This window comes from Alexandromys fortis, unplaced genomic scaffold (genome assembly GCF_014885135.2).
Source record: "Alexandromys fortis isolate MF-2015 unplaced genomic scaffold, M_Fortis_MF-2015_v1.1 scaffold_13, whole genome shotgun sequence".
Taxonomy (NCBI): Eukaryota; Metazoa; Chordata; class Mammalia; order Rodentia; family Cricetidae; genus Alexandromys; species Alexandromys fortis.
The window spans coordinates 16033550-16045637 of NW_026067908.1; the positions used below are offsets into that span (position 1 = coordinate 16033550).

The 12088-nt window shown below is 41.9% G+C and overlaps 1 protein-coding gene across 2 annotated transcripts in view; it reads right to left on the reverse strand.

Moving 5' to 3' along the window:
* The window catches only part of Fggy (FGGY carbohydrate kinase domain containing), a 363677-nt gene extending 355812 nt beyond the window's left edge, over positions 1-7865 (reverse strand). Inside the window, exon 1 of one of the 2 annotated variants that reach the window (XM_050136146.1) lies at positions 7746-7865. The gene's annotated coding sequence lies outside the window, so the exon portion shown is untranslated. Of the gene's footprint in view, positions 1-142; positions 276-7745 lie in introns of those variants that run through there. The other variant, XM_050136144.1, reaches the window with a different exon arrangement.
* Positions 7866-12088: the final 4223 nt, after the last annotated feature.

Sequence of the window (12088 nt, forward strand, 5' to 3'; positions counted from 1 at the left end):
TTTGCTAACATAATTAACCACGAAATAATTTTCTTCAGAACCAGTCCTTCAAAGTAATGCCATCAGCATTAGCATTTTGGCCGAAATCCACAGGTTTTCCCAGAAAGTCACTCAAATTAAAACAGCAGAAGATCCCACCAACCTTAATGAGGATGCCAGACAGACATCTCAGGCAGCCTCGGGGAAAGCCACAAAATCCATTCTGCACAACACAACGCCTGCCTCAGACAAAGGCCAGAATGGCTGCGGTCTTTGGTCTCGTCTCATGTTTACCTGTTCCTGAAACGTGGACAGGTAGTTAGAAGGCCCAAGGCCAAAGGCCTAAAGCAGTGTTTCTCAACCTGTGGGTCACGGGGGTTGCATAGCAGATATCCTGCATAGCAAACATTGACAGTACAACTCCTAACAGCAGCAAAATCAGTTACGAAGCAGCAATGACATAATTTTAATGAGGAACTGCTTTAAAGGGTCACAGGATTAGAAAAGTGGAGAACTATTTTAGAACCTAAAGGATCGGTTATTTAAAAACTAACAGCCTGCCACTCCTCAAACACACCCGTCAGGATTATCCCGGTCTAAATTACCAACATAGAAGTAGCTGGGATGCCGCTTCTTCACAGGCCCCCTGTCTGCTTCTCTACTCTAGACCTTAGCCTCCTCCCCCACGAGATAACCCTCTTTATACACCCACCCAGCTGAACTGCCAGTTTGCCGTCTGTGACCTTAGTGTTTCCTTTTCTGAAACAGAAGTACTAAGTGTACGGTTCACACAGAGAGAAATCAAACGAACGTAGGCATCTCCAGCCTCATGAGCAGAGAAGGGTTATAAATTAAAACAATACTGAGATATAATTTCAACACAAAAGATTAGCAGGCATTAAGACTCTGAATATACCCGTTTTCAGTTACAGCACCGACAGGTACACTATCACTGGGACAGCAACTCACTCGGTCATTGGCGGGATGACTCGGCAAGACCCGTCAGCTTTCACGGTCTACCTTCGCTCAACAGTTCCACTTCCAAGAATTGATGAAGCATTGGTTCACCACAAAGCTATACAAAAATGTCCATTCTAACCCCTTTTACAAATGCAAGTGCACCCTTGCAAGAAAAAAACAAAGAGGAAATTAACACCTGTTTATTGAGAAGGGAGATTTTTTTAAAGGCTAATATAGTTTTAAAAAGAATAAGAAAGAAGAATGACGGAAACACGCTGAATCATATAGTATTAACTTAAAAAGCAAATTCTGCCAAGCCTGGTGGCTCACACCTACAATCTCAGCTGATCTGAAAGGCTGAGGCAGGAGGATCGGTGTGAATTCAAGGGTAGTCTATACCACTTAGTGTGTTCCAAGCTAACCCTACAGAATGAGTCCCCATTTAAAAGACCAAAATAAACAAGCAAGGAAACAAACAAACAAGCCCTTAGATGATATGTTACGACCCCTTTGCATTGTCTTTTAAAGGAATAGACACGGTAGTGCATATCTGGAACATTGTTACTCGGGGTGATCAAGAGCGACTATTAGAGTATTATTAGAATATTGTTCGTGTTACCCGTGTCCTCCACGAGACAGTGCAGAGGCTAGGAGAGCTTTGCTGGTTCATAACGTCAATGAATACGAAGTCTTCTACTTCCCTTCCCATTGATGAGGGCCAACTGGGTACAATCTAACTAGACAAAATGAATCAATGGTCCACGCATCCCATCATCACACAATAATACCAAAACCAATATGTTCTTGAAGCATAACAGCACACATGTAAAAATGTCATAGTAAAAATCCATTATTTTGTAGGCTCACTAAAAAAATTGATGTGTCATTGAGGGGAGAAGAGAAGCAGCCCAGGAACCCTCACAAACTCAGTGAAGGGGGCAGTAACAGTAATCTTCCTCAAATCTATGTGCTTCCTTAGGAGACCAATAGAAAGCAATGCTCCCTGTGTTTTTAACAATTGCATTCACGCGGCACCTAAGTTTTCCTTGACCTTATTTATTTTGAAGCTGACCCCCACCTTGGAGAAAAGCATTCCTTATGGAGGTTCTCTATGGCAACCAAGGGTGCCAGAAACTTAACCCCAGCCAAAGGCCATGCTAATCTCGCCTACAACCCTGGGGTGCCCACAAGAGCTGGACCCAAAGCAATGCTTCTGAGAGGTGAGGGACCTCCCAAAGACCCAGGGGTCTTCAACAATCTGCTCTTCCCACCCATGTCACAAGGCAATTTTTTTAAAATCCTAAATGAGACTCACACTAACAATAAAGTTGCCGCATGATTCTACTATCTCAGAATTGGGTAAGCAAATTGAGTCACTCTTGATTTGAAAACCTTTTTCTAGCTTTGACTTCCATGCTCCCCCCTCCACTTCCTAGTGTCTCTCTCATATCCACTTAGCAGAACCCAAGTGACTCGGCATTTGGCCTTGTTTGCAGAGAACTTTAGAACAGCTCAACCACAAATCTAGTTAGATAGCCAAGGACGAGCAATCAATTCAACCTAAATAATCACTCCTTTCCCCAGCCCTCCCTGGACCCAGCCCATACAAACAGCACTGTATAAGGACCCCTCTCTCTGACAGCCACAGCATTGATTGAGCTATCCTTGCTAATGATGATTTCCAAATAGAGATTTCTGGAGAAAAGTATGTTTCGTCTGGATAAGAAATACAATTTTCCTTTAAACATCAAGCTCATTTCTCCCCCCAAACACACTCGCCACTCTTTCCTTCTAGTCACAGAGTATGTGAACTCCATTCAGGTGTCGTTCTACATCCAGACCTCCAGGTAGTCAATCTAGCCTCATCTTTTGCCTAATCCCTTTTCTAAAAAAAAAACAAATCTATTTCTACAGCATCTTACACTTCCTTCTAATACACGTCTTTTATCACGATCCGCCTGGCCTTCTAGAGGGAAAGTTCTTCATTATAACTGGTGGGTTGGTATTTCAAAATCCCTTCTTCACCTTCAAGCGGTTCCTTCTATATATTTTATTCAAAATTTGTGGTTCACAGCTTCTATTTCCAACCAAAGTAAAGTTATAGGGACCATATAACCTACACTCTCATATCTAGTGTTGTAACTCACACAGCCCTAGGCAGAATACAGAATACTGCTCAGAGTCCAATTGACAGAGCATAAAACAAGATTCCAAAGGGTGAAATTGTTTGCTTGCCCCTGAACAAATCTCAAGTGTGTTCATAAAAATACAAGGGGAAAAATAGCACTAATGGTGTAAATACATAGTGGCTACTACAAAAAATAAAATAAAATAAAAAGCACAGGGCTGGGGAAATGGCTCAGCAGGTAGGAGAATATGTATGAGGACCTGAATTTGAATCGCCATCATCCTAGGTTTGTTGGTCTGTTTCTTTGTTTGGGGTTTCTGGTTTTTGTTTGTTTGTTTAAGGCCCAGCATTGTGAAATAATAGCAGACAGATCCTGGGAACTTTAATCGTGGCTGAACTTCAAGGTCAATAAGACAGAGTGATAGAACAGGACACCTGATATCCTCCTCTGTCCTTCAGACAAGCACTTATAGGCACATATAACTGCATGTATACATGTACACCCACACATGTACAACCACCTCCCCAGCACAGATACACAAATTACCATGCCTACAAAGAAACAGGAGCAAAAAAGCCAAAGTGAACAAAAAAAAAGTAAAACAATGGTCAGTGAGATAGTATTGACACACACAATCAGTAATCAGAGGGAAAAACTGCCAAAACTGTATTTTATGTTCCAAAAAACTAGAAGAAAAATAAGGTAAAAATTCAGAGGTAAGAAATGCAAAGAACATTCTCAGTTGCTGAAATTCAGAAACTAAGTAATGTCTGCAACGAAGATCTAATTCTATAATATTACAGAATTCAAGCAAAAAAATACTTGTGAAGTTCAAGATAATACAATATAAACTATTTAAAACGGAATTTAATATTATGGGGAGCAGTAGGTGCACATGAATGGAGATGTCTGAGAAGGGCAACCCACTGGAGCTGGAGTTACAGCCAATTGTGCTGCCCAATATGGTTGCTGGGAACTGAACGTGGGTCCTGTGGAAGACCAGCAAGTACTCTTAAACACTGAGCCATCTCTCCAGTCCCAACAGAAAGATTAAAGTGGAAATACAAAATAACTTCAGGAGGTCAAAGGACATAAGAAATGGGAGTTCTTAAAGGAGGTAAGAAAAAGCAAAGAGTCAAAAGAAATATTAGAAGATACAATGACCAAAACCTCTCCAGATAAGATGAATGCCCACAGATCAACCTGCTGCAGGCAAACTATCATTGACTCTGTCTTCCTAGGTGATCCTGCCAGGCTGACAACTAAAATGATGGAATAGATGATGTAATAGTTCCCAAAGAAAAAATGGGGCAAGAATGCTACTTTAAATTAACAAGAGCTGAAAACTTCTCAAATCCTGTGAAAAATGTGGATATTTAGGTACGCGAGCCTCAAAGGCCTACAAAGATCTCAGACATGCTCTATCCCAAGAGGACTACTTAGGTACATAACTATATTGTCTAAATAAACTTTTTGGAAAGTAGAAACAGAAAAAAGAATTTCACATACAGAGACGTCTCCATTAGAATAATAGTGTATTTCTCAGCAGAAACTCTACTGATGGGAAGACAGCAGAATGATATGATAGTCAGTGCATTTTTTTTCCTTTCTGGAAAAAAAAATCTAGCAAAAGTGTCCTTTATTAATGAACGAGAGATAAACAAAACAACTAGACCTGGGAATCATCCACTGGAAGATCTGTCGGAAGGAGACCTAAGCAGGGTCTTCAGGTCGAAACAAAAGGATCATAATGAATATCATAACAATAGGTTACATGAAAAACTCACTGGTAAGGCAGACATAGAGTCAATGTCAGAATACACTACTAGTATAACAAAGGCAAGCAAATAATTTTTAACTCCAGTATAATAGCTACTACACGACAAAAGTATTAAAAATAACAACCATAATAATTTAGTAACGGACGCACACTACAGTAAAGAAGTAAATTATGACAGTTTCGTATGTGGGTCATCTGGAGATCCAATGTACAGCAAGGTGGTAGAGCTGGCATTACATTCTTGAAATTTGTTCACAGATCAAAGTATAAGAATTTTTATCACCAAAGAAAAAGGATGCTATATCAAATGTTACATGTGTTAGCTGGTTAGCCTGTAGCAATTATTTCAAAATGTACACATATATAAAACATATCGTTTACCTTGACAAGTTCTATGCTGCCTCTACCAGCTTTAGTTAATATACATATCTGTGGATATGTTATCTATATAATCTATATTATATATTATATATAAATCTATAATATTATCCATAATATTATAATCTATAATATTAAAATAATCTTACAATCTATAATCTTATAATCTATCATATTATCTGGAGATATGTATATTAACATATACTACTGGTATATCTGTGAGAATACTCCCAGAGAGGATTAACTGAGAGCAGAACCACCCTGGACATGGCTGGCACCCTCTCATAGCCGGTGTGATGAAAGAGGAGAAGAAAGGGAGCCCACTAGTGAAGCATATTCTTTTTCTTTCTCCCCTCCTGGCCACCGCGGTGTGAACTGTTCCTACGATGATGAACTGACATCATGAGCCAGAATAACGTTTCCTCCCTTCAGTTGTTTTCCTCCTGGGTTTCTCACTGCAATGGGAAAGCCTAAGAAGCACAGACCCCTCATCCTTTAGATCAAACGGCTTTGGACTTGCCACCCCTTTACACACAGCTTCAGGCCCAGGTGACTTCATTGTGGAGTTCCACTAACCAGAGAGAGGAGAGATAGATTAACTCCACGTCCTCCAGATACCAAGAAGGAAAAAAGCACTCCCTAACTCAGAAAACACAACAAAGGAAAATTATAAATCAATATCCATGATCAACAATGATGCTGAAATGCTTAAGATCTCAGCAAACAGAATCTAAACCTTACAGTTCATTGCATGTCAGTTATTCATCAACAGAACCTCCTACTAACCATGATAGCACCTCTCTTCCTGTGATCGGCGTCAGTGTTGAGTGACAGCCCAGGACAACAGCCATTTCAGACCCTCTCATTGCTAGGAATCCAAAGATAGGGCTTTGCAGCAATGCTGGAGGTGGTGTTGGCGGTAGTGGTAGGTGGTGTTGGTGGTAGTGATGGTATTGGTGGTGAGTGGTGCTGGTGCTGGTTCTGATGCTGGTGATGGTGGTGGTGATAGTGGTGGTGATGGTGGTTATGGTGGTAGAGGTGGTGTGGTGGTGGTGGTATTGGTGGGTGGGGGTGGTGGGTGGTGGTAGAGGAGGAGGTGGTGGTGGTGGGTGCAGGTGGGTGGTGGTGGTAGGTGATGGTGGTAGGTGGTAGAGGTGGTGGTGGTGGTGATGGTGGTGGTGCCAGTGTAGGAGGTGGTGGTTGTGGTGGCGGTGGTGATGGTGGTAGGTAGTGGTGGTGGGTGATGGTGGTGGTGATGGTGGTGCTGGTGGAGGAGGTGGTAGTTATGGTGGTGGTGTAGGTAGTTTTAAACATAGAGCAATTGCTGTGATTTTAAGTGTAAGTTAATAAAAAAGAAACTAGATTCCAGAAGACAGGGCTCACAACAAAACTCATCACAGCCTAGATGAGAGCCTGGCCTCCTTCACAAGGGCACTCCACCTTCTGGGTTATTCCCGTCCCCAACACGCCTGATTTGAATTCCTAATCCTATGTCACCACCCCAAAATCATCTGCAGACCCTCCTCACCCCTACTTCCCACCCTCAGGCACCATAACACCAGCTCACACAGCCAAGCCGGAAGTCACTGAGTCCAGACCAAGCATGAGGGTGGCACTAACAGGAGACTCCAGAACGCGAAGGGGAGTGTCAGCACCCCCAGCTAGCAACTGAGGAGGGAAACGTCGGGACTCACACTTTGCTCACAGTAAAGACCAGAAACCCTTTTTAGAAGAGGAAGAAAACGAAACAGAAGGCAAATCTACCATTTAAATGGAGCCACAGACTAAGACTTTAATTCTTCCTCACTGATTTCCTACTTAAAAGCAAAATCCGGTGGGGCTTTTCAACTCGTGCTTCGCACATAATCTAAGAATGATGGCCTTTCAGCACCTATGGCCATAACTAGACATTTAACTAAGGGGAAAAAATAGTGCTGAGATATAAGCAATGCTTCCGTGAAGAGCCAACGAGAGGGGAGTCCCCCTCAGTGCCTCATCTCCATCCTGAAATGGACATGAAGTTCATAAAAATGAAAGATTCCCCCTAGACCCTTCCTGGCCTACACCTCTGTAACAAGATGGCATTACCCCATCTAAACTGAACTACAACTCAAACATTACCTATGGCTGCTCAGCTTCTAAAGCCATAAACAGCACCTGCCTTCAAAAACCTTGCATTGGCAAACCTGAAAGACTAAAAATGTCTGGAGAATTGTCTGCAAATTGTGGGGCCTGAGGAGAAAGAAAGAAAACGATTGTATTAACAGTACACCGGTCAGAGTGAGAGGGCTTTAAGCCCCGGACATCTGTAGGGTAGTCTTGGGGATCCGGGAAAAGCTGTACTCTCCCTTGGGCAGAACACCTCACCAGAAGGCATAAGAAAGTGAATCGCCCGCCAATACTTTGGCTGCTGTGAGACCCAAAGGTGAAGGAGGGAAACATCTAAGAGGCTGGAGAAGCTTTTCCAGGAGGAGCCGGCTGAGAGCGTGCCTGCAAGAGCCGCTGGGAGGGTCACTTACTTGTCCAATATGAAATCACATTCTAGCTAGCAGGCCAGCAGGCCACCACGCACAGCTGCAACGCACCCAGCGGGGCGGGCCAGGCACGCTGTGACTCCGCCTGCTCCAGACAGCCCCTCCAGATGCCTTTGTAAAACGCACCCTGATTGGTCTTTTCAAACGGGAGCCAGGAATGGCCAGTGCCTGTAAACCCGCCCCTTCCCTCTGTGGTGCAAGTCCGGGTTCGCAAACAGGTTCAAACTCCTCCCTCGTTCGCTCTCTGGCTTTTAAAGGCGCCCCGGACACGGAGTCTAGCCTGTCCTAGAGATCCACTCAGTGCCAGACACCCTGGCTTATTCTACAGTATGTGATGGCTCCTTCCTGTCGCCCTCGCCTGAGCACCGGCTGGTGTAAGCTTACAAGTCCCTGAACCCTTTGTGACCAGACCTAGTCAGGTGCTTTACAGGAATTCTCTAGCTTTATCCTGTGGAGCCTTTGAAGTAGAGATTACATTGTAAATCTAGATGGATGATGGACCCCCGCCTGTGAGGAATTAACAGGCTGGATAATACTGTCCTTTCCAGTAAGCTAGGAGTTATTCATCCTCATCCCTCTGGGGATACTGAGTCCAAAACTTATTTGACTTTTTTTCTGGGTCAAATACCAATAGCAATAAGAATTACAACCCGAGCTCTAGTCTGTGCTGTTTCCTGGGTTCCTAGAATGAGGGAATTTGGAAGACTTTAGCAACACGGTATCCAAAAGCTTTCTCACTCTACAAACAAACAAGAACAAAAGAAAAAAATGAGGCGGAAAAGTGGGGAGTTTTCCAAGACTGTGAAGGGCAAACTTTCTTGATAATTAACAGTGACTTCCTTAAATGGATCTGATGTGTTTATTTACTGTGTTAAGAATACTGTCCACACAACCTGAGATTAAACATGTGATCCATCTTTGTCATACAGGTGAGAACCTATCTTGGTGAGGCTGAGGCTATAGGATTAGACCACTTCCTTTGTCCTGCTGGAAGTCTTGTGTTAGAGTTTTTCCATTACACTATGGTTGTTCACTTTGTCTTCCCAACTATTCAAAGAACTGGCTGTGGAATCTCAGGTCTGCTGCTTAGTGATGTGGATCAGGTGTACAACAGGGATGACTATCAGACCTGGCTGTCTTTCCTTTCAGAGCATAACGAAGAGCAAATTAAGTACCAGGCATATAGATAGTTTGCAAAAGGTTGGATGCTTTGTACACATAATACATTGCCCCAGTTCTTCCTTAGTAGAATCCAGAAATGGAACGTGCCTGTTGCATCATCACTTGGAGGTGAGAGTGTGAAGGGTTTCCTCTTGGCTAAAGATAAATTAGTGTGTTGGCCAGTATGGACAGCTGTTTCTAGGCTTTGGGGTATTTGAGTTTTTATTTGTTTCCTCTTAAATAGCCAGCACTGTCAATAATAAATAGCAAGGTGACTAGAGCTGCAACAGCCATTGTAAACAATGAAAGGACCTTGAAATAAAAGCCACACAGAGAAGAGGAGCAACATGAAAGAAGATGGGTCCCTATTCCAGCAACCAAGTCTTATTCCAAACTCATGCAAGAAACTATTGTCTTGTGAACAATACTTTGATTTTGTATTTTCTGTCATATGTGATCAAATGTAATCATGATTGATCTCTCTTTTCTCTTGAAAACCTTACAAAAAACATACAAAGTGAGATATACAGAAACAGGCCCAGGGAGTATAAATAAATTGCTCAATTCCATTTCTATATTGGAAGACTCTGGAGGGCCAGAATCCTGCCTTCTACTCTGTCACATCAGTAACCAGCAGCATTCTGCAATAGCAAGTGTTAGAACATGGATGTTTTCTTTTTCCTGAAATTTAGATTCCTTTGGACCTCCCTTAAATGTGACTCTGAAGAAGAAACAGGTTCCTTTACATATTTTCTTTTTTTTTATTTATTATGTATACAATATTCTGTCAGTGTATATGCCTGCAGGCCAGAAGAGGGCACCAGACCCCATTACAGATGGTCATGAGCCACCATGTGGTTGCTGGGAATTGAACTCAGGACCTTTGGAAGAGCAGGCAATGCTCTTAATCTCTGAGCCATCTCTCCAGCCCACATATTTTCTATTCTAAAGCCATGCTCTTATGTGGGAGAAAGTAACTGGAATAGTTCTCTGGTAATCAAAAAAATCACCACACAAAGAAACCCACCATCAGAAAGGGTTCCTAAGACCGCCAGCCTGAGCACCACCTTGTGTAAAAAGAGGGAGAATGTTTTAGATGCATGGTCTCTAGTTCGTTCAACTTTCATCTCCAAAGGGTACCATTGGCTCACTTAAAAAAAAAAAAAACTGGGAGATAATTCGGCATACTTTGTTGTTTATACACTTCCTACTACTTGGGAGAAAGTGGAGGCAGGGAGTGTGGAAGGGGAGGAGAGATCACATTCTTATCTGCTGGTCACAGCACAAACCCATATTCCCAAAGATTGAGCAGCTTTCCCAGCCTCATTATAAAACACTATAAGTCAAATTGCTGAAGTGGAGGTGGGGACCTCATGTTGGAACCAGAGAGTCTGAATGAATGTTAAGTCCTAACATTAGATTTGATTGGCAGTACCAGTCTTATCTTCCAGGTTCAAACTGCTACCCCATTACCACTTTCAAATCTTTCCTTGGAACCACCTAGCCTGTCTCTTTCTCCCCTAACACCACCCAATCACTGCCCCCACAGTCTCTTGACCGTGACTTATTCTAATAAAAGTGAAACTGTGTGATGAACAAAGACAATATACAACCCTGAACCTCAATGCATGGTTTTTGCATTGAATCAAAAAGAGTCCAGAGCAATTTGATGACAAGATGGACTCTGGGTATTAGAAAGGGTGGCCAGAGATAGCTGCTAGGAATGAATGCCCAAATCTCTGAGGCTGAATCCAAAAAGAGGTCCCTGCAGCCCATCCACACATAGAACCCAGGAGAAAGACTTCTACTGTGTCACCCGCTGTAATGATGTCATTTCCAAATGGCAATTTTCACTCTAGCATTTATGGAAAGAAATAACACACCCTGAGTACTTTATAAAGTACGGTCTGTGCCACAGTATGGCTGAGAAGCAAAGAGGAAAAGGTTACATGCAGAAGGCAGCAACTGCACGGGATGACCTTCCTTCATATCACTCTAATTTCAGAAGATCTCACTCACTCAAAGAAACCAACATTAGTCCCATTGAAACACAGTGTCTTCGATGACATAATTACCTCCCAAAAGTCTTCACATCTTATAGGTTCTACCAGTTGTTAACATCATCACATTGGGGACCAAGTTCTCAGCATGTGAATTCTTCAGAGATTAGCTCCAAGCATATCTAGACCATAGCAGTAGAGCATACAAACAGACACATATGAAGTCATGCTCACGCTTCTATTATCTAGTACAAATACGAATTAAATTGTGATACACAAAGATAAACATAGACATACTGATACAAATCACGCAACCACATGTATACCTGAACACACACTCACATCTATATATGTACAGTCTTACATTACCATTCCGTACTCACATTATCATACCCATGGAAATAATACAGTTATACATAGACACACAAGCACATAAACTTAGAGACACACAGAGGCATATGTACATATATATATATGTGTGTGTGTGTATACATATATATATATACACATACTCATGCATGACCATGTAACATCTTTAACCCAAACAATCCCTCATCCATTTAAATGGCAGACCCTGTTAACAGATGCTTTACAGGGTAAAGAAGAATGAGTTCACTTTTTGCAAATATTCATTTTCTACTCATTAATTAGTTAATATTTGACAACAATATATAGAAACAAAATGATGAAGAGTACACTCAGAAATGATAATGGCAGAAGGGATGTACACTATCTGAGTCTTAAGATCCATCATTATAAAAATAAATGATTTTTAATGCTACTGCAAAACATGAAACCAGAATTCTTATTGGACCATATATTCTCAAATATGTATTGCTCCCAGCTCTTTGAGCACATTAAATGCCTCTGGGATGAAAACTTAGGTAATTTATTAATAAGTATGCTTAATTCTTTGTGTTGCATGCAAGAACAGGGCTCAAATTTGTTGAAACAAACAGCCGCTTTATTGATTCATATAATTGGAAGATTTAAGAAGAAAGCTCAACTTAGAAGAGGCTGGATCCAAGAATTCCAAATGTGTCTTTAATGATCATTTGTTCTCCAGATTTCATCTTGTGATTCCCGTGTTGACTCTGTCCTTGAGTAGGGTCTACACACAATAGAAAAGATGGCAAGCATCTGCTTTAACACCATCATTTCTTCATG